This window comes from Galleria mellonella, unplaced genomic scaffold (genome assembly GCF_026898425.1).
Source record: "Galleria mellonella isolate WM207_F2 unplaced genomic scaffold, CSIRO_AGI_GalMel_v1 utg19, whole genome shotgun sequence".
NCBI classification, from domain to species: Eukaryota; Metazoa; Arthropoda; class Insecta; order Lepidoptera; family Pyralidae; genus Galleria; species Galleria mellonella.
The window spans coordinates 2,202,828-2,222,093 of record NW_026442028.1 but is presented as its reverse complement, the minus strand read 5'-3'; the positions used below and the strand labels follow the sequence as shown (position 1 = coordinate 2,222,093).

General features: G+C 31.9%; 2 protein-coding genes across 3 annotated transcripts in view; one reads left to right on the top strand and one right to left on the bottom strand.

Moving 5' to 3' along the window:
- The window catches only part of LOC113521215 (prolactin-releasing peptide receptor-like), a 133,363-nt gene that overhangs the window by 90,751 nt on the left and 23,346 nt on the right, over positions 1–19,266 (top strand). The gene's annotated exons all lie outside the window — the stretch shown is intronic.
- LOC113521184 (prolactin-releasing peptide receptor-like) overlaps positions 1–19,266 on the bottom strand; it is a 187,270-nt gene that overhangs the window by 167,560 nt on the left and 444 nt on the right. The window lies entirely within an intron of this gene.

Here is a 19,266-nt window from a genome sequence, read left to right as displayed (position 1 = left end):
CTCATTTCGAGGTTATCTGTGTACTGAACTGACTAATTCTAATTTTAGTATAGGTATACATTAAATCAATCCGCGTCAAGCAAAACAAATGCTTTTAGCTTTTCATCATTGTTTTTTATATATATCAGCAATTCTTTATTTTTTATTTCGAAACGAAAGATATTTGTTAGACAATCACGCCTAAACATCTAAACAGGTTTGAATGAAATTTGAAGTACAGATATTTTTAAGTCATGCGGAGATAGCCGAGGGTTTAACTATATCCGTATATGATGTTCCGCCAGTCAGAATTGATATTTATAGTAGTAGCCTGCCAAAGATATTGGAAGTGGCTCATAAATATCTGGAGTCGAGTCATGGAGTCATTATATCTTTTATTATAATTTTGTATGTTAGCACACTAGGTTTATAACATTGATTAGGCTTTTGCTGTCATAAAGTTATAATTATTTTTAATGAATAAATAAATAAATAAATGATTATATTTTTAATTGTGGTCCTACACTGCATTTGTCCGTATAGGCTCGCCATTCAAGAACCTTTTTCCCCATCGGTCAGTGTTTCTATGTCTGAGTGTAGGATGATCCCCCACTAGATGGAGTGACGACCTCAAATGCATTGCAGCGAGTCAGTAGATGCAGGTGGCTCAGGACCGTTCCTTATCCGAAGTATAAGTATATATATATATATATATATATATATATTTGAAAAATACAATATTAATACATACATATAAACCTACATATATAATAATAGTAAACTCTTTATTGTGTACAAAAACGATGTATACAAGGCGTATTTATGTCTACTGTAGCACGAGTTTTCAAATATATATATAAAAAAAAATCACAATATAATAGATTGTCGACTAGCAATTGTGACAAGATGAATTTATCGGTATTATTTAGTCATTTTGAATCACAACCTTTAGTCCTTTAATTCATCCAGGCCAAGAGAACATATAGCAAAGGGTAGAGAGGAAAAAAAAAGCTTAACACTACAAAATGTGCATATCCAAAAGGCGGCCTTATTGCTAAAAGCAATCTCTTACAGATTACCTGGATATATTATATAAATAATGGCTGAATTGATGATGAATTGTGGTGATTGACAATTAATCAATTGTAAAACTTAAAAGAAATAATATTAAAATATGCAAATCTTATTAATGTTCTTACAATTTTCGTTCGATTGATAAATTTTTATGCGGACAAAGTTGAAACGATGATTTATAGATAATATTTAAAAAAATATTGGTATCGGAATCTCATTTTTTAGCGTAATTTTAATACTAACACAATAAATGAAAATCCTTAGGATTTATTACAAAATATATCATTAAAGTGAGCATCTATTTACAAAGGCAGTACAGTTGTTTACTGTTCATCAGAGTTAAACAAGTAATACTATATCGCACAGTTAATTGTTCATAAACCTATTTTTGAAATGGCAACCCATTATTTCTAGAATTAGATGCTTTAGAAAATAAACTCCTATTTTCTAAAGTATTGTATACTTTGAAGCTGTCCTTGTTCTAGTTATTAGGCAATGATTAATAATTTACATAGGTTCAAGTGACATGACCCAAAGGGAAGGTTTTCTTAAACAACTCAGACTGACATATAAGCTGCGGGGTATACCTGATGGAAAGTAGAAACCGTCGGCTATAGATATGAGCAGTATTATGGGCATAACAGAGTATACTATTGCGCCTATGATACCCTTCATGTCATTTTTAAGAACTAAGGTGTCAAGCTTCTGTACCCTGTAATTTCATTACCATATCCCGCCCTACAAACTAGAATACAGAATTCAAATAACTGCTTTACGTCAGAAAAACGAATGAGACGGGATCGAAAGTTGACATCAAGTTTTGAGACTCCTATATTAACAAGACACCTTCAGCAACCTAAAATGGGAGACTCAATTTTTTTATAACTTTTTATAATTTTACGGATTAAATATTTTCTTATTTATCAAGGATACTAAAATAATTTCACACGGCTATATGTTATTTCATTTTAGAAGTTGACCTTTGTTAAGAAATACCTGTTTCGTTATCAATTTTTCTTTTAAAACAATATTTATTTGAAACTAACTTTTGCCCACAAACTCATACGTATGAATTTTGTGATTTTGACCAATTAATCGCGTAACAAGATAAATTATAAACCAGATTTTAAGTAAGACCTTTAGGAACACAGCTGTAATAATTGTGTAATGTCCAGGAAATACGGGAGCACTCAATTAAACAACCTCAGTTGATACTCCAGGTTTTTTTCCGAACTTTTATTACAAAAGTACCTTCACTACATCTCCTCCACAATTAAATTAACAACTGAGGGGAAAGTAAGCACATAGGACTACTTATTAACTATGAAAACTTATATATAATAACTTAGGTCATTATTCACATTTACAGCACAGTGAATGAGAAAATGTCTTAGTTAATTTTATTGATAGTTACAGCTCTATATTTTTCCTCCACAATTAATATCGAGACATTACTACAATATAGATATATAAAAGAAAACCACAAAAATAAAAAAAAAATCTTAATTATTAATCCGGGAAATGCAGACGGGAACCATAACTTAATAAGAAATAATAACTACTAATACTATAAGATATATACTATGCTATAAACCTAATTATATACTAAAAAAATAATCTTTTGGGTGGATGAACTGGGCGTCCCGATCGTGTGCGGCGGACTCCAGGAACAGAGGCGGCGCGCGGTGGTGACCGCTCGGGCGCCTCGTTGGGAGGCGTGCCGTACGAGTGTAATCGGCATCGTTGGGCGCCCGCGGCTAGAGCCGGCCGGTGTAGACGACCTCGCCTTCCAAATGGAGCCGTAGTTGGCGAGTCTGACTGAAACGGCTCCGTAGTTAGATCGTGGGTCAAAGAACAGGTTGTCCCGTTGTCGTACTTATCATATGACCAAGCGGAACTATTCACGTTACCATTATAAGTCTTCGCATCCAGTAACTGGTTAATGTGACGCCTCCAAACGATATCAGTGTCCTTTACAGCAACATCGTAAACAACCTTACCGACAGACTGACGACCGATCCTAGGTCTTTTTGGATTAAAATAGTCTCTAATCCAAACCTTATCATATCGCGAAAAGTATCGTCCTTTGCCACCGAAACAACGTCGTTGGCGTTCCTGGTTCAGCCGTACACGGTTATTAATCAACATTGGGTTAGGACCTGTGGCCGACGGTCGGACAGATATGAGGTCGAGTTTACATCGTAGATTCCTACCGAACATGAGTACTGATGGCGATACACCAGTCGTGCAGTGTGGCGTATTTCGGTAATAAAATAAATAATCATCTAATCGGCTACCTATATTTTTTATGGAACAATCTTTAAGCGCGTTTTTAATAAATCGATATATTAATAAACGGGAGACAATATGTGAGTGAATTGTTGACGTCATCAGAAGACGTAAAAGTTGTTGCGTTGTCTGTCACAATTGTTTTAGGCAAACCGAATTCGAAAATACTAAATTTAAAATTAAACTTTGAGACGTCATATTTGGCATATCCAAGCATTCAATCCATTTACTATGAGCATCGACTAAAACAAGAAATATTTTACTACTTAAGGGCCCAAGATAGTCCAAATGAATTCTATCAAAAACAGATACAGGCCAATTCCATGATTCCATGTGAGCTAATATTTGAAAAAATGCAACGGTCACAGTTGGACACTGTTTGTTCAATATCACGGTCGATACCCGGAATCTCGAGCCAACGACTTCATTTTCATTATGCCTAAATTTTATCACAGCCGACCTGTATACACGACCACGCGATGTCCACGCATTAAACATCCATTGTCAACATGAAGCTCGTGCTGACACCGGCTGTACGGATTTATTACTTTCCGTGGCCACCCTTTATTTATATATTGTATGACATCAGAAAGTGTAATGTCGGCAGCAGTAGATATCTATGAGGCGGGCAATGTCGCACCGGCCGCCGCTAAATATAACTAGGCATTTCGGTGTCATTAATTACTTCTTGCGGTTCCATTTCCACAGGAAACCGACTTAAATAATCAGCAACATTATTTCCACTGCTAACGAATTCAATTTTGTAATTATAAGCAGCGAGAAATAATGCATATCGTTGAAGCAGATTCAGTCATTTGAATTGTTCAACAAGGGTAAAAATGAATGGTTGCTGACCTATTTTTTTGAAAAATGGCAATCCATTGCATTCGCTTTTGTTTAATGCTCGTGACGCATAGCAGATGGGACGTTCGGCACCGTCGTTAGCGCGCTGCTAGAAAAGCCCACTAAACTCCACGATTTGTCGGGGGTCATAGTGAGCTATCGTGATGAACTCAATTCCCTTTTAACAGCATTAAACGCTTTTTGGTGCTCGTCCTTCGATTCCTTTCGCAACAAAGTATGTAGTGGTTCTATTTGCGGTATGATGTGATAAAAATTTACAATTCCTAAAAACGATTTTAATTGTTTCGTATTCATAGGTTGACATCAATAATTGACATTTTTGACCCAAAGGAAAGGATATTCCACTTTTTCCTGAAGAAAATAGCATTTAGATTTTTGCTATAAGTCCAGCATCTCTTAAACAACTCAGACTGACATATAAGCTCGTCGAGGAAACATACGACTCCATCTATGCCGTTCAACAATTGAACCATTGATGGAAAGTAGAAACCGTCGGCTATAGATAACCCCTGAGTATTTATACAGTATTATGGTCGTCTATAAAAATTGATTATAGTATACTATTGCGCCTATGATAACTCATTCAATTTTGCGAATGTCATTTTGTAGAATAATCGCCAAGATACGGTGTTGTTCTTTTTTAAAACGGCAACAATCGGTGACTGTAAGAAACCGGTTTTAAAATACCTGTAATTTCATCCGCACTGTCCATATCCCGCCCTACAAACTAGAATACAGAATTCATTTAATAACTGCTTTACGTCAGAAAAACGAATGAGACGGGATCGAAAGTTGACATCAAGTTTTGAGACTCCTATATTAACAAGACACCTTCAGCAACCTAAAATGGGAGACTAAATTTTTTTATAACTTTTTATAATTTTACGGATTAAATATTTTCTTATTTATTAAGGATACTAAAATAATTTCACACGGCTATATGTTATTTCATTTTAGAAGTTGACCTTTGTTAAGAAATACCTGTTTCGTTATCAATTTTTCTTTTAAAACAATATTTATTTGAAACTAGCTCTTGCCCACAAACTCATACATGTGAATTTTTTTACTTTGACTAATAAATCGCGCATCTAGATAAACTATAAACCAGATTTTAAGTAAGACCTTTAGGAACACAGCTGTAATAACTGTACCCAGTTATTAGTTTTTACGTGATGCCGTAGCAACCATTCAAAAATTATTATTCATATACAAAAATTCTAAAAGTATCGTTTTGGCTTCCGTTGCTGTAATTATGAATAAAACCTTACGTATCAAATTTTCTTTAATATCTTCTATAACAGATATCGTCTAGTAAAAATTTTATCGTATTTGTAAAATAATATCCTACTACTGTATACGGACTCCTCGCTGTAAGAGAAGAATATTGCCTATTATTACAATGTTGTTAAGGCAATTTGACGTGAGGTTCTGTTACCAGCTTTCCTTCGCTTCATGTTAAAAAATCTTTAACACATACGTAGCTGCGGACATTTCATCAAAAATCTCTCCGCAGAGGCGCAAAATTCCTTACACAACGAGTGAGTCTTGTTGATATTATTTGAAGAGCTTGACTGCGACGTTGAAAAGGGTCCTAGATAGCGCTATGCTTACTGGTTATGTGATGTACCATAATGGTTGGTTATTAAGTAGGCCCACATTTCCAGCCTAACTCGATTTCCTTACAAAACTCATCTCTATTAAAAGGGGTTAAAGCCCCAATTCCAGCGCAAAGCCATCATGAATAGAACTCAATGAAAATGTCACAAGATAAGTATATTCGTGATGATAAGTACTTTAGCCTCCTTTAGAGTCCTTTGGGTTGTTATTTATATCAAATGAAATGAGAGGTTATTATTAATTTACTCACATTGTGCCATTTCGTACGCTTCCTCTTGGGACAAATATTACTTTTTATAATCCAATGGTAATAACCTAGTTTGCAAAATAATGGTACCAAATGGATATGATGTAATTTTCCAGAAAAATCTGACTGTTTCTCCGAAATAATTTTTTTTTTATGTAACTTAGAATGACAAACAAACTGATGGACCACCTACCTGATGGAAAGTGGTAACCGTCGTCTATAGACATGAGCAGTAAGTACCATGGACATAACAGAGTATACTGTTTCGCCCATAATACTCCCCATGCATTTCTGAGGACTCAGGTTTTATTCCTCTGTACCCTGTAAATTCATTGTCATATCCCACCCTTCAAACTGAAACACAACCATGCAAACATAACTGTTTCACGATAGAAACACAAATGCGACAGAGGTGCCCAAGTAAACGACTTTTGTACAAAGTTTCCATCTGCTAAATATCAGTATGTAATACTTTATTGCACAGTAATGTCTTAAATTATAGTATACGGAGTTGTTAAGAAAATAATGAGAGGAATTTCGAACTTATCCCATAAAAGGGATTTCTTCTAGTAAATCTTTGAATATCTGATAGAAATTGTAAATTAATGAAGACAAATATAATAGCTAAATAAATATAAGAAAATAATAGGTGTTATATTTATAATAAAAAAATAAAATATTTTATTCACGAATAAAATATTTTATTCGTGAATAATTTATCTTTGAATTTGTTACGATGGGCTAACTGACCTATCTTTTCATCCTCACCTATCATCTCTCACCGGTACCCCGCCAATATATACCGATAGCGCAGACGGGGTTACCATGTCATTTATACCCATTAAAAAAAAATAGTAAGTGGTAGCCTATGTATGACTGCAATATCAGGGACATTACGTGCGTTATCAATCCTGTAGAAACAGTTTTATGATGTTTTATTAATATAATTTTTTCAATAACAAAAACATAAATTAGAGATATTTTCAGCGTCGGTTTAAAGTATAATGAGCGTTTCATAATATCTACGTATTCGTTGGGAATGTTCAGTGAAATACAATATAATAGATTACTTCGGGGAATTAGCGAATAATACGTAAATTCGTATGTCATAGGTACGGAGTCTAATTATGTATATGTAGTTATTGCCTATTAATAATTCAAACACGCACACAAAGATCACCGGTGGCGCTGTAAAAAAGGGCATAAAAATAGCAAACAGTTTTCACAAGAATAAAAATGTATTGAGGTAAATGTTTTTTTATAGTATCGACTACATCAAAGTGAGAATATATTACCAAGTAAAAATATACAGCTATATAAACTATATACTTGGTAATATATCCTTGGTAATACCTACATAGCCTTATCTCATTACAGGGGTAATAGTTTATTATTTCAATTCTTCGAAATTCAGTCTCCTTAAAGACTACCTACAATAGACTTTAATAATCATCATATCATCATAATATCAATGATTAAGGACGTATTTGTGGGTTCTCGTATTCCTTGTTTAACTTATTTTTTGCCCGCGACTTCGTGTACGTGACTGGATTAATCGGGTCGATTCACCGAGATACATTGTAGTCTGTCTTTATCCATTCCATTTATGTTAGCGCGTGTATACCAAATTTCATATTCATGAACAAACAAACTCACTGCCACATTTATTATATCAAATTCAATTCATCTATATTTAAATAGACTTATTTACAAATACTTTAAAATCATCATTTTTTTATGAATGCTGGCTTCAGAAAGTTATCTGTTGAGAATCTCTGTTAACATCATGCATATTTATTTAAATGTACCTACTATATCTAAATCAGTATTGATTAAATAATTAATTTTGAAACTAGTCGAGCTTTTTCAATCTAATTACACGTAATTGAAACCGGTAGTTATTATATTAAAATAAGTTTATAAAGTATAAGTCCACTCTTTCAATGTTCAAATTTCATGTTTGAACTATTTGAAAATGATTATCACTTGCCTCTTGCTGTTTAACACACATGTCTCACCTCTGTACGTGTAAACAGAACTTCAGTGGCCAGATTAAAATTATTTTCTATTTGCGACTCAAGCTTCTATTTCTCCGTATTTTCCTATGACCTGCCACAACAATCTTAAATATTGTTATCTTGTACCGTATTTCCTCGAAATAAGAACCGTCGTTGTTTATTAAGGACCCTAATATACGCAAGTTCATTAAGTTTCCCACGTTCCTATAATAATATTCTACCTTCGCTCTATCCACAACCGTGACTTTGATTTTAGCTTTACTCCCCAAAAAAAGTACCAGACTTTGTACAAAAATCATTTGCTTGGGCACCTCTGTTCCATTCGTGTTTCTACCGTGAAGTTGTGTTTCCATGGCTGTGTTTCGGTTTGAAGGGTGGGATATGGCGGTGAATTTACGGGGTACAGAGGAATAACACCTGAGTCCTCAGGAATGGCAACGCATGGGGTGTATCATGGGCGAAACAATATACTCTGTTATGTCCATGGTACTGCTCTTGTCTATAGGTGACGGTTACCATTTTCCATCAGCCGTTAGCTTGTTTGACATTCTCAGTTGCATAAAAAAGAGATCTTTTGGTAACAAGAGATAGAAATAAAAATGTACATACTACTGTATGTACATAAAACTGTGTTCCATAATAAAAAAAAAACAACTTTAATTATGACAAAGTCAATTATTTTGATTTAAAACTAAACTACTAAACCGATTTTGATAAAATTTTAGTTTGTTATAACAATCTGTAAGTATATACTTTTAAATACAAAAAAAATATTCAATTCGGATACAACTGAGGGAGTTATGAGACAACAAATATAAATAATAAATAAAACAACCAAATTTAGAACCTACTTCTTTTTGAAGTCCTTTGAAAACGACTTTAAAAACTAACAGTAAATAGTTTTAATATATTTTACTGAAGTAGATGTTTCCTCGCGGTAGTGCATATTACTGGTTATTTGATTAGAATGATTTTGTTTAATTCTATTACCATTAGTTTATATGTGACTGCCAACACTCGAAGATTGATCACTTACATTACTATCACAATTTCTACAATTCATATTAGCGCTCAATCTCTGACTGCTATTACGTCCACTCATGTTTTGCTATTTATTATATTTTATTTATTTATTCTTTATTGCACAATAAAACTTTGTACAAGTGGCGAGCTTAATGCCATATGGCAATATTATTACCGTTTTTCAGTTTATCGTTTATTTCTCTTAATATCAGTAAGCCTAAACAAATAAAAAGCAGTTATATATTCTTATCATACATCCAACTACCGGTAAATGTACACAATGGAATTACCGGAGAAAAATTCGTCATTCAATATCTACAGTTTACTTTAATAAAATAATACTTGATAGTTATAATAATATAACAAAAGCAAACAATTTATTGAACAAAACCATTGTGATACGTGAAAAATTCAATGGCTCCGCAAATAATAGACCAATTCTGTGTAAACACGGATTCGGCTGTGCAAACGGGCCGCGTAATGGGCATAATGGTAAGAGGCGCTCAAAATATTTATACGCGTCATGTAAAACAAAGATGTTCTTTATATATTTATCATTACAGTGATTTCAGAACGTTCCTATCGAACTGTTGTAACCACATAATTGTATTATTTTTCAACCGATTTTAGATAGAAAGAGTTTCTCATTTCGCTTGTATTTTTTTTTTAATATTTGTTACTTCATAACTTATTTAGTTGTAAACTGAAATAGTAATGAATTAACCGAAATAGTTGTAAACTGAACTAGTAATGAGATGATGAGAAGTATAATATACTTTGAAAGAGAAGAAATCAATTCATCTATCTTATGTTACCATGGGTTAACCATCGACAAAGAGATCGGTTTAATCTTTTTTTAGGTTTGTTACCTCATCACTTCGTCAGTTGAAAACCGATTTGGAAAATCCCTTTTTATCTGAAAGGATACATTTACGGAATGGCTTCATAAAAATTTTGTCAAAATCGGTTCAGTCAAAACACTATTGAAATTGTTTTATTGTAACATTTATTTGTGAATAATTTTTAATATTTGTGAATGATTAATATAAATACTCTAATTGTGAACTAAAATGATGATGCATATTTTATCATCATTTTTATCAAAATATACACATAAATCTACTACTACTAAATATTTTGCTACTTCTTTGCAAGTAGGTATTAAAGATAAAGTTTAAAGATAATAAAAATATACAACAAGCAATAGTGCACAGTCGAATTGGGCACGAGTGCGTCGTGCTCTAAGATCGAATCTCCCAAAAATAAATCGAAACCCCCTGAATTTTCAATTCATTTTTGGATTATTTCAAAATGATTATCATTCATTTCGTATTTCGGAGGCACGTAAAGTGGTTATCCAGTAAGCTACATCAGAGGCCTTCGTATACAACAAAAGCGAACTAGAAACTCTCAACGCCAGAGGGCGACAATCCCACACAAAGGGATAAAATAACATTTAATATTCACAACTTGAACAAACTTGTCACCTTCAAAAGTAAAGTGCTGAAATATACGATATCAAATCTATATTTCAGCACGTTATAAGATCTAAACATACTTATAAGTATCTTTTACGCATTTTGTATATTTATTTTTTGTTTGTAGATATTTTTAGAATTATGTATTATTATTGTATAAATTTTAAAATACCTAGGTTTTATACTGATTCTATTTGTAAATTGATTTGTTTATTTATTTACGTGTATTGTGCTGCTTTTACTCAAAATTCTAAAAATTCTATCTACGGTAACATGTAATGTGTATATATATAATTAGTAGTCCATTTTGTTTTGACAATACACTACCTTATATTGCCTACTCGAAGGCTTAATTACTTACTTAAATTTTCTGTCTAAATATAAAGTAAATTCTTTTACCTGCAAATCGATGCATATATTACTATAACACTAACTATTGTAATAGCTTTGGATGTGTTAATATGCACTATATGGTTCGCCTTAATAAATAAAGGAATAAAATGGTATATAATATTTATTTCTTTCTTTTACAATAAAGAAAAACCTACAACTCGTTTGAGGAATGCATTCGGTATAGTAGGAAATCGAGGGCCAATTAATGATAATAAATACATGCTTAAATATATATATATATATATATATATATATATATATATATAATACATTTATTTTTGCAATCTCTTTGGGCGGTTATGTTATGTAGGTCACTAAGACATATGACAGCAGAATAACTATTTTTACAAAACAAGTTAATACGACCAAGACAGATTAGGCCACGAATATAAATGTTGATAAGAACTTTGACTTTTTTGTAATTGTTTGTGTTTAAACCACAAAGATTATAAATTCAAAAGATTATTTACTTACTATTGTAATCTTTTGAAGGAAACAATAAAGAGTATCTATCTAATAATATTTAATCCTTTAGAGGTTAGAATCCTAACCACTTCCGACTTTTCATTTATGATAAGGAATATAAAGTATTGTTGGGGTATGAAATAATTATTAAACTAGCTGGAATTCACGGCTTTGCTTAGTGCGTCAGTGCAAAAAGCACGATTCGCGGAAACACCTCAATAAATAACATTCTTACACAACATTTAATTAATTTAAAGTATATTTACTCTTCGTTCCCAAGTTCTACTTTATACTCGTACCTGAGTAGCTGAAATACATTTTAATTTTAAATAACTTACTAACTAAACATAAAATTCTTACATTTATATGAATTTGTTGCTTTCGAGTTACATATTGTATAACATTAATAATTATGAGATTTTCTTTCACAAGAAATAGTTACTTATCTTAGTTTACTATCTTAAGCAAAATTAGTTTGGGATCGACGTAGGAGTGAATATTATGCGTGCGTGCGTGCGTGCGTGTGAATGTGTATGCGTGAGTATGTGCGTATATGTGTATATATTACCACAGTGACATAAAATTTTATGTATTATGCCACTGTGGTTTTATGAAATTTTTTTTTTCAACTATTTATGTGCGAACAATTATGAATGTATTTTATATTACAGCTTCATTGTTATTATTATATTTAAGTCAATAAAATATGCTTTGACATCTTTCGATGCTTATGTGCAATTTCAATTCCCGTCACGATACGTTGAAATTAATGAGATTTTAACGTTGTGTTTAACCTTTAATCAATATCCTTAGATGTTGTAGCTTGAAAGGGTCTCGTTAATCAATTTGAATAATATTATATTGAATATATTGTGACGATGGACTTAGAATACAATATATTAATACATAACGTGGGTACAGTAAGACCTTTTCATTTCTAGAATGTCGTAAGAGACGACCGTTTTAATGAGGAAACTGAAATGGTAACACTGCTTAGGCTATCGTGGATGATTTCTATAAGGAAAGATTTTCTAAAATCGGGCAGGGATTCTTTGAGTTTATTAGATACAAACAAAAAAAATAGATCTTTTGCTCTAATATTTTATACCTTTATTTATTATTGGATATTTGGCAATTTACTACATAATTGCCAATTATTTATAAATATGGCATAAAATTATGATTAAAAGTTAAAAATCATTTTCCAGTAATCATGCCCTCTAGATTCGAATTTTATCAATCACTTAATAGGTTTTATATTTTTAATTTTATTAGATTAAATTTGAATTATAATGATTGAAATATTGCGGGCTGTACGCTGACGGAATATGAGCGAGGGATGATAGGTGAGGATGAGGTGCCGTTAATTGGTACACTGATAATTCTAGAGGGAGCGTGTAGAGGCCAACCTGTCAATCGTTGTCTAATTGCGTGTCTCCGCTCCACTAGTTTTCATTCGTGAAGCAGCTGTGCTTTTACAGTTGTATTTGCATGTTTGTGTGTATAAAACCATAGTTTTCAGACAACACTAGAGGGATACCATGGTAAACATTGCATATTCTGTGATAGATTTCCCTTTGATGGGCCATCAAAAGAAAAATCGAGACGCATTAATTCTCATTCATCCTCTTTACGTATTCTGCTCAATACGTTAATATAAAAGTTTATTTTAGCAGAAAATCGCTGCATGGACGTCACAACTCACTTCAGTACAATGTTTGTCACGTGACGGGAAAAGATAACTTAAAAGTCTGTACTTGACAGCGTCTCTCAAACAAACCAAGTGGTATACTTCGGATTTGCTGCAAGTATTAATAAGTAAGACAAGTTTCAAACAAGTAATGCCAGCATTTATAGAAAATATATACAAAAATAATTAAGTATTATATACATTTATTACATTGAAACGACGATATAAAAAATTTGTAAGCACAAAAAATCATCTCTCTCTCAACACCGTTGTGACCTACAACGGTCCTCTGTAGAAATTATATAATGGTCATATTTATATAGCATCAATATAATACTCTGTTCTTAAATCGTCCATATACATATATCGTCATAGTCGTAGAATACTGACGGATCTTTATATGTAATCTTTGCAGATCCGTCAGTATTCTACGACTATGACGATATATTGACACTATATGTATGTATATATATTTACATATATATATATATATATATATATATATATATATATATATATATATATATATATATAAAAACTTTAAAGTAACTAAGACAAATGCGGTAATTAACCTGATTATTACATTACATTACTATTTTTAACAAGCCCTTTTCTGTTCAGCGTTGGTTATTTAACTATATATCACATTATATAACTAGATTCCTTTATTAATGTTAATTAAAAGCAGTTAATTCAGTAGCATAAAGCTTCTATTTCATTCATTCGAGTTATTTAATATAAATTTGTACATTTTAATTTAATATAGTGTTTCCGTGTGGTGTAAAAAAGAGTTTATATGTTATCTCTTGGGTTTTTCAAGGCAAATAATTTACCATACGCTTGCTAATTGTTATAGAGAAGGACATCTCGACTAATGATTGTTACGCGGAGGAAATCGCGGGTAAAAACTTGTTAGGATTAATAACCAAATAAAAAATAGTGTTCCACAAAAAAACCAACTTCAATATTGGCAAAACGAGTTAATTTTATATAAAAACTAAGCCACTAAACTGATTTTGATAAAATTTCTATGGGACCAGTCCGTAAATATATTTTTCAGATAAAAAAGAATTTTCCAATCAGTTTACAGCTGACGGGTTTATGAGCCTAAAAATGGATTCAAGCGGTCTCTTTGTTGATGGCTTTATCATGGTAACATACGACAGTTGAATTTTTTTTTTATCGACTTAGAATGGCAAACAAACTGACGGCCCACCTGATGGAAAGTGGTAACTGTCGCCTATAGACATGAGCAGTATCATGGACATAACAGAATATACTGTTTCGCCCATGATACCCCCCATGCGTTTCCATTCCTGAGGACTCAGGTGTTATTCCTCTGTATCCAGTAAATTCACGCCATATCCCACCCTTCAAACCGAACAGCCATGCAAATACAACTACTTCACGGTTGAAACACGAATGGAACAGAGGTACCCAAGCCATCGACTTTTGTACAAAGTCTCCCCCTGGTTTTTGTAATTGAGAAACTCATCCCTTTTAAAATAGAATAAACATATCATTACTATGTTTACGTAAACAACACGTGTTGTGGTAATAGATGATACAAATATTTCGATGTCACACATGCCGCGTTTGAAATTGTGACATATATATAAATGACGTCGGTTTAACGATTCAAAATGCGTAGGTTCCATATTACCAAAAGACACACACTGGGAGGCATATTGTGTTTTCTTGTTATTTACTTTTACCCGGCGCTATTTGACGTTTGATAAATTGACATGATATAAATTGAGCGCAGTAGACTCGATGTATTTATTTTACAAATATTATACATTAGGTATACAAAGTCTATATAATTTTTAAGGCTTATATTCTTGTTTTATATGTATATTTATACATAACTTGATAGAGGGAACTAATTAACATACTATGTTTGTCGTAATCAACGCCAATGTGCATGTGCACACACACGTGTGCAAGTCGGGACGTTGCGATATAAAAACCGTATCCAAGTAAAGAAAACGTACTCAATCTGATGAAAACATACATAAACATAGTAATTTTATTAAATTTGTGTTGTCGAGTTTTATACAGATATAAAAAATCGTATTTGCCAACAGACTTTCGAGTGACGTCAACAAGCTATATAACCTCTGTTCGATTCGCTATTACTCAGATTCCCGCTGCTTGAGTGGCAACTTTCTTAAACATTACCGAGTAAGGTTCCATGGCTCTGAGAATATTGATGGATAAGACGCCGGTCATTGGTCGGAGATTGTTGAAAACAATTTTATTGGTAACAATTCACTAAACTGCGATTGTTCTCAGAGACAAACAAATTTTCAATAATAAAATACTCGTATTTTACGTAGATTTTCTGAAATTAATAACGGTTTCAAAATAGATTTTTTATGGTATAAAAAATATATATAAAATAATCTGAGTTATGTACAATAAAGATTTTTACAATTACAATTACAATTACAATATCCTATTGGATAAGTTAATTTTTAAATATAGCTTGGAATTACAAATTAGATAGTTGTGGTACGGGTTCTTCGGATACCCAGTTCAAGCACCAGTTCTCTACAACTTTGATGTATCTATAGTATTGTTTCATTGTACTCAAAAAAGTTGTGAGATAAAATAAATAAACATTATTATTAAAAAAAAAAATAACAATCTATGTGATAGAAGGTTGTAACAGTTACCTATAACCCATTCCTATCACAAATCTTAACCCCCACCCCGATGAAAGCGAGCGTATACCGTTAGCGCACCACGTCACCTAATAGGGCAGCCTAAACAATATACACATCAAAAAACAGTCACCTATAAACATGAACAACATTGGGGACTTCACTGAATGTCTGCGGCACTACATACATTGTCATTTCTAAGAATTGGGATTATACTTCAGTAATTTACAGTTATAATACCAAATATCACCTATTAGCAAAAAAAAAAAAAACTTTTTAAACGAGTAATAAGTATGCAAGTACAGTTTTTTGATATATGAGTTTGATAATTATATGCAAACAACTTTGGTATAAAGTCTCATAGTAGACTTATTGATTATATAGAATGTTACTTGGAGTTTTTTGTTAAAAGAACTGGTCAAAATGTGTATTTGTAAATTGGACGTGGCTTATACATAATCCTATAGTAAGTAAATGACTAATAATAATAATAATTGGTAGAGAATGCAATTTAAATAAATGTATGTATAAAGAATCAATTTACTAGCGAATTTCTACGCATTGAATCCTTTTTTTGGCCTGAAATATATCATCGAGATATCAGGATATGTATCCATTTACGCGAAAGAAGAAGATGGATGTATTATTGTTTAGAAAGTGATTTATTCTGTTCTATTATATATGTCTCGGGACATATTGTTGCGTTGTTGTGATTAATTCTCGGAATATTATTTCGCACAATTTATACTGCTGAATTTAATTAATATTTTGACTTTGTTCAAGACAAAATTACACGGTTATTAACACTTCAATCGAACGTTGAATACTTCATCAACTATTCAATGAAACGTTCTTTCTTGCATATTTAAAAGTAAAGAGCTTTAAATGAGTTTTATTAAATTTTATTTAAATTATGGGCCCATTTATACTATTTGTATATGTATAGCACAGCACCTCAATGTCAAGGATCTCTTAACTGCCTTTGTTGTACAAGTAATTCTCTAGTAATTCTGTAGTTTATCAGAAAACTTTTGTACCCAAAACGTGTTAAATCTACTATAACGTAAAATTACACCATGTCCTTTGTTGTCATACCCTTGTTAATTTTTTAGGAATCCTTGGTACTTTAAATTTACCATGTTTTAATAACCTTGTCATGTTCCACTGATTTTTAAATATACTATACATGGATTTCTGACCATAATGAAATGGATTCTAATTTATTATGATCACGTTGAAGGCGACTTGGGATTTCATTCGATTCCTTTGTTATATTTCTGTTACAATATGCTTTTTTTCCTTAGTTGCTCCTTACAGTAGCTTATAGATGAGAAAGTATTCTGGCTTTTTGCATTTTTATTTGCACCACACCATGGTGACAAGCACGAAGTAAATTATAAATGACAAGTGCTCAGTTGTACTTATTTTTTTATATTTTGTAAAAAATGATAGTGTTTTCAATTGTTTATAATAAGCATCAATGGATATAGGTATTTCTAACCGCGTTTAATCTTTCCATTCATTTTACGAATCAAGGACAGATTTATCAGGATTATCTAAAATCGTATATAGCCACTATATTGGGTGTACTCAATAGCCGATAGTACCGAGTTATCACCAAAACATTCGAGATAAGTGTAATGATCAAACTATTGTTGACTTTTATGGTTTTACAAGCTTTTATATAGCTTTGAATATTTGCGTATTAGCTTAAATCACGCAAATATTATTTCTTTGGTCCACTTAAAGATTTTACATGATAATTATTAAGTAACTTTTAATTAACTATTAAAACAAAAACTGTTAAAAACGTAACCTACATCTACTGATTTGGAAGTGTTGAATTAGATATTCTTCTTCTTCTTAAGGTACTCTCTTACCGGAGGGCAACCATCATGGCGATCTTTACCTTGTCCATCGCCATTCTGAAAAGGGAACTGGTGCTCATTCCGAACCACTGCCTTAAATTTTTTAACCAGGAGATTCAACATCTTCCCGATCTTCAACAACCTTGACTTAGATATACATGATTCTAATTTGGTTGTATGTACTTTATTAAGCGATTCCAACAAGAGCGCGTCATTTTCGTCAATTCTATTATGAATTTTGTATATTTTTTCCATTCGATAAGATTTATACTTGAATTGGTGTCACATATGTTTTATCACGATTAAATTAGCTTTTATGTGGAACAAAATCTTGAACACTGCATAACATAGAAATTAGATTTACAAAGACTAGAAATCTATAAAGACTAAAATGTAACTTTATATAGATAAAAAAAAATTAAATCGGTTGAAAATTTTTTTGTTTATCAATTTCAAACAAACAAACAAGCAATCAAATTATTCCTTTTCAATTTTTTTAATAATTTTTAATAATTTTCTGATATATTTCTTTTACAAAGACGTATAAGTCAATAAACTAAAGACTAAAAAGTTATAAAAAGACATATTCAAAATATAAAAATATAAAATCTAAAAAGGTAATTTTATATAAAAGGAGATCTGTCGTCAATAATTTGTAAAAATATCATTTCAAGTAAAATAAACCTTAAAATACGTAGTGTCGAAGTAAGAAAACAAAATTACATTAAATACTTGATATATTTTGTAAGTATCAGGACTTTTAATTTTGAACAAATCTATAAATATATATTTCAAGCATTAAAATTAAATAAATATATTATATATAAATTCATAAGTTGATTCATCAATCACTAGATTTGCTTTCATCGAACATTAACGTGGTTGTCTCAGTAAAAGGCAATGTTAACGAGACAAGACTAAAGAAAAATTACGAGTTTTTATAAGGAATTATGACAAGGCTCTTTAGAATAATCTGCTCTTTGATTGCGAGGAAAAGCGTTACTTTGAATAAATTATGTTGAGAAATGTAGATTAGAATCCCATTTGGGCAATTAAATTTTGGTTTTTTATTATAATTCGAGATAATAAATTCCATAAGGCCCACAGTGTGGATTTTTTTTTAACTTTTTGTACTCATAGCTATCTTTGTAAAGATGTACTCTAATAGCGTGTACTCAAAGGAAGTTTTTTTATGAAACTTAGAATAGCAAACAAGCTGACGGCCCACCTGATAGAAAGTGATAACCGTCGCCTATAGACATGAGCAGTAGCATGGACATAACAGAGTATACTGTTTCCCCATTTGTGTATTTACTATCAGTACATATACGAGTAATATAAGCTTTAGTTGGTAACTAGATGACGCTGTATAATATGTTTTTTTTTATTCTACTGAGGTGGAAACAAACATACGGCTCACCTGATAGTAAGCAGTTACCATAGTCTATGAACGTCTGCAATACCAAGGGCATTATGCATGCCGACCCAAAAGAAACCCCTTAATTCCTTTTTTGAAAAACCCCGTGCTATACTCTCTTGGAAATACCTCGTCAGGGAGCTTATTCCATAAACTGAGCGTTCGTGGGAATAAACAT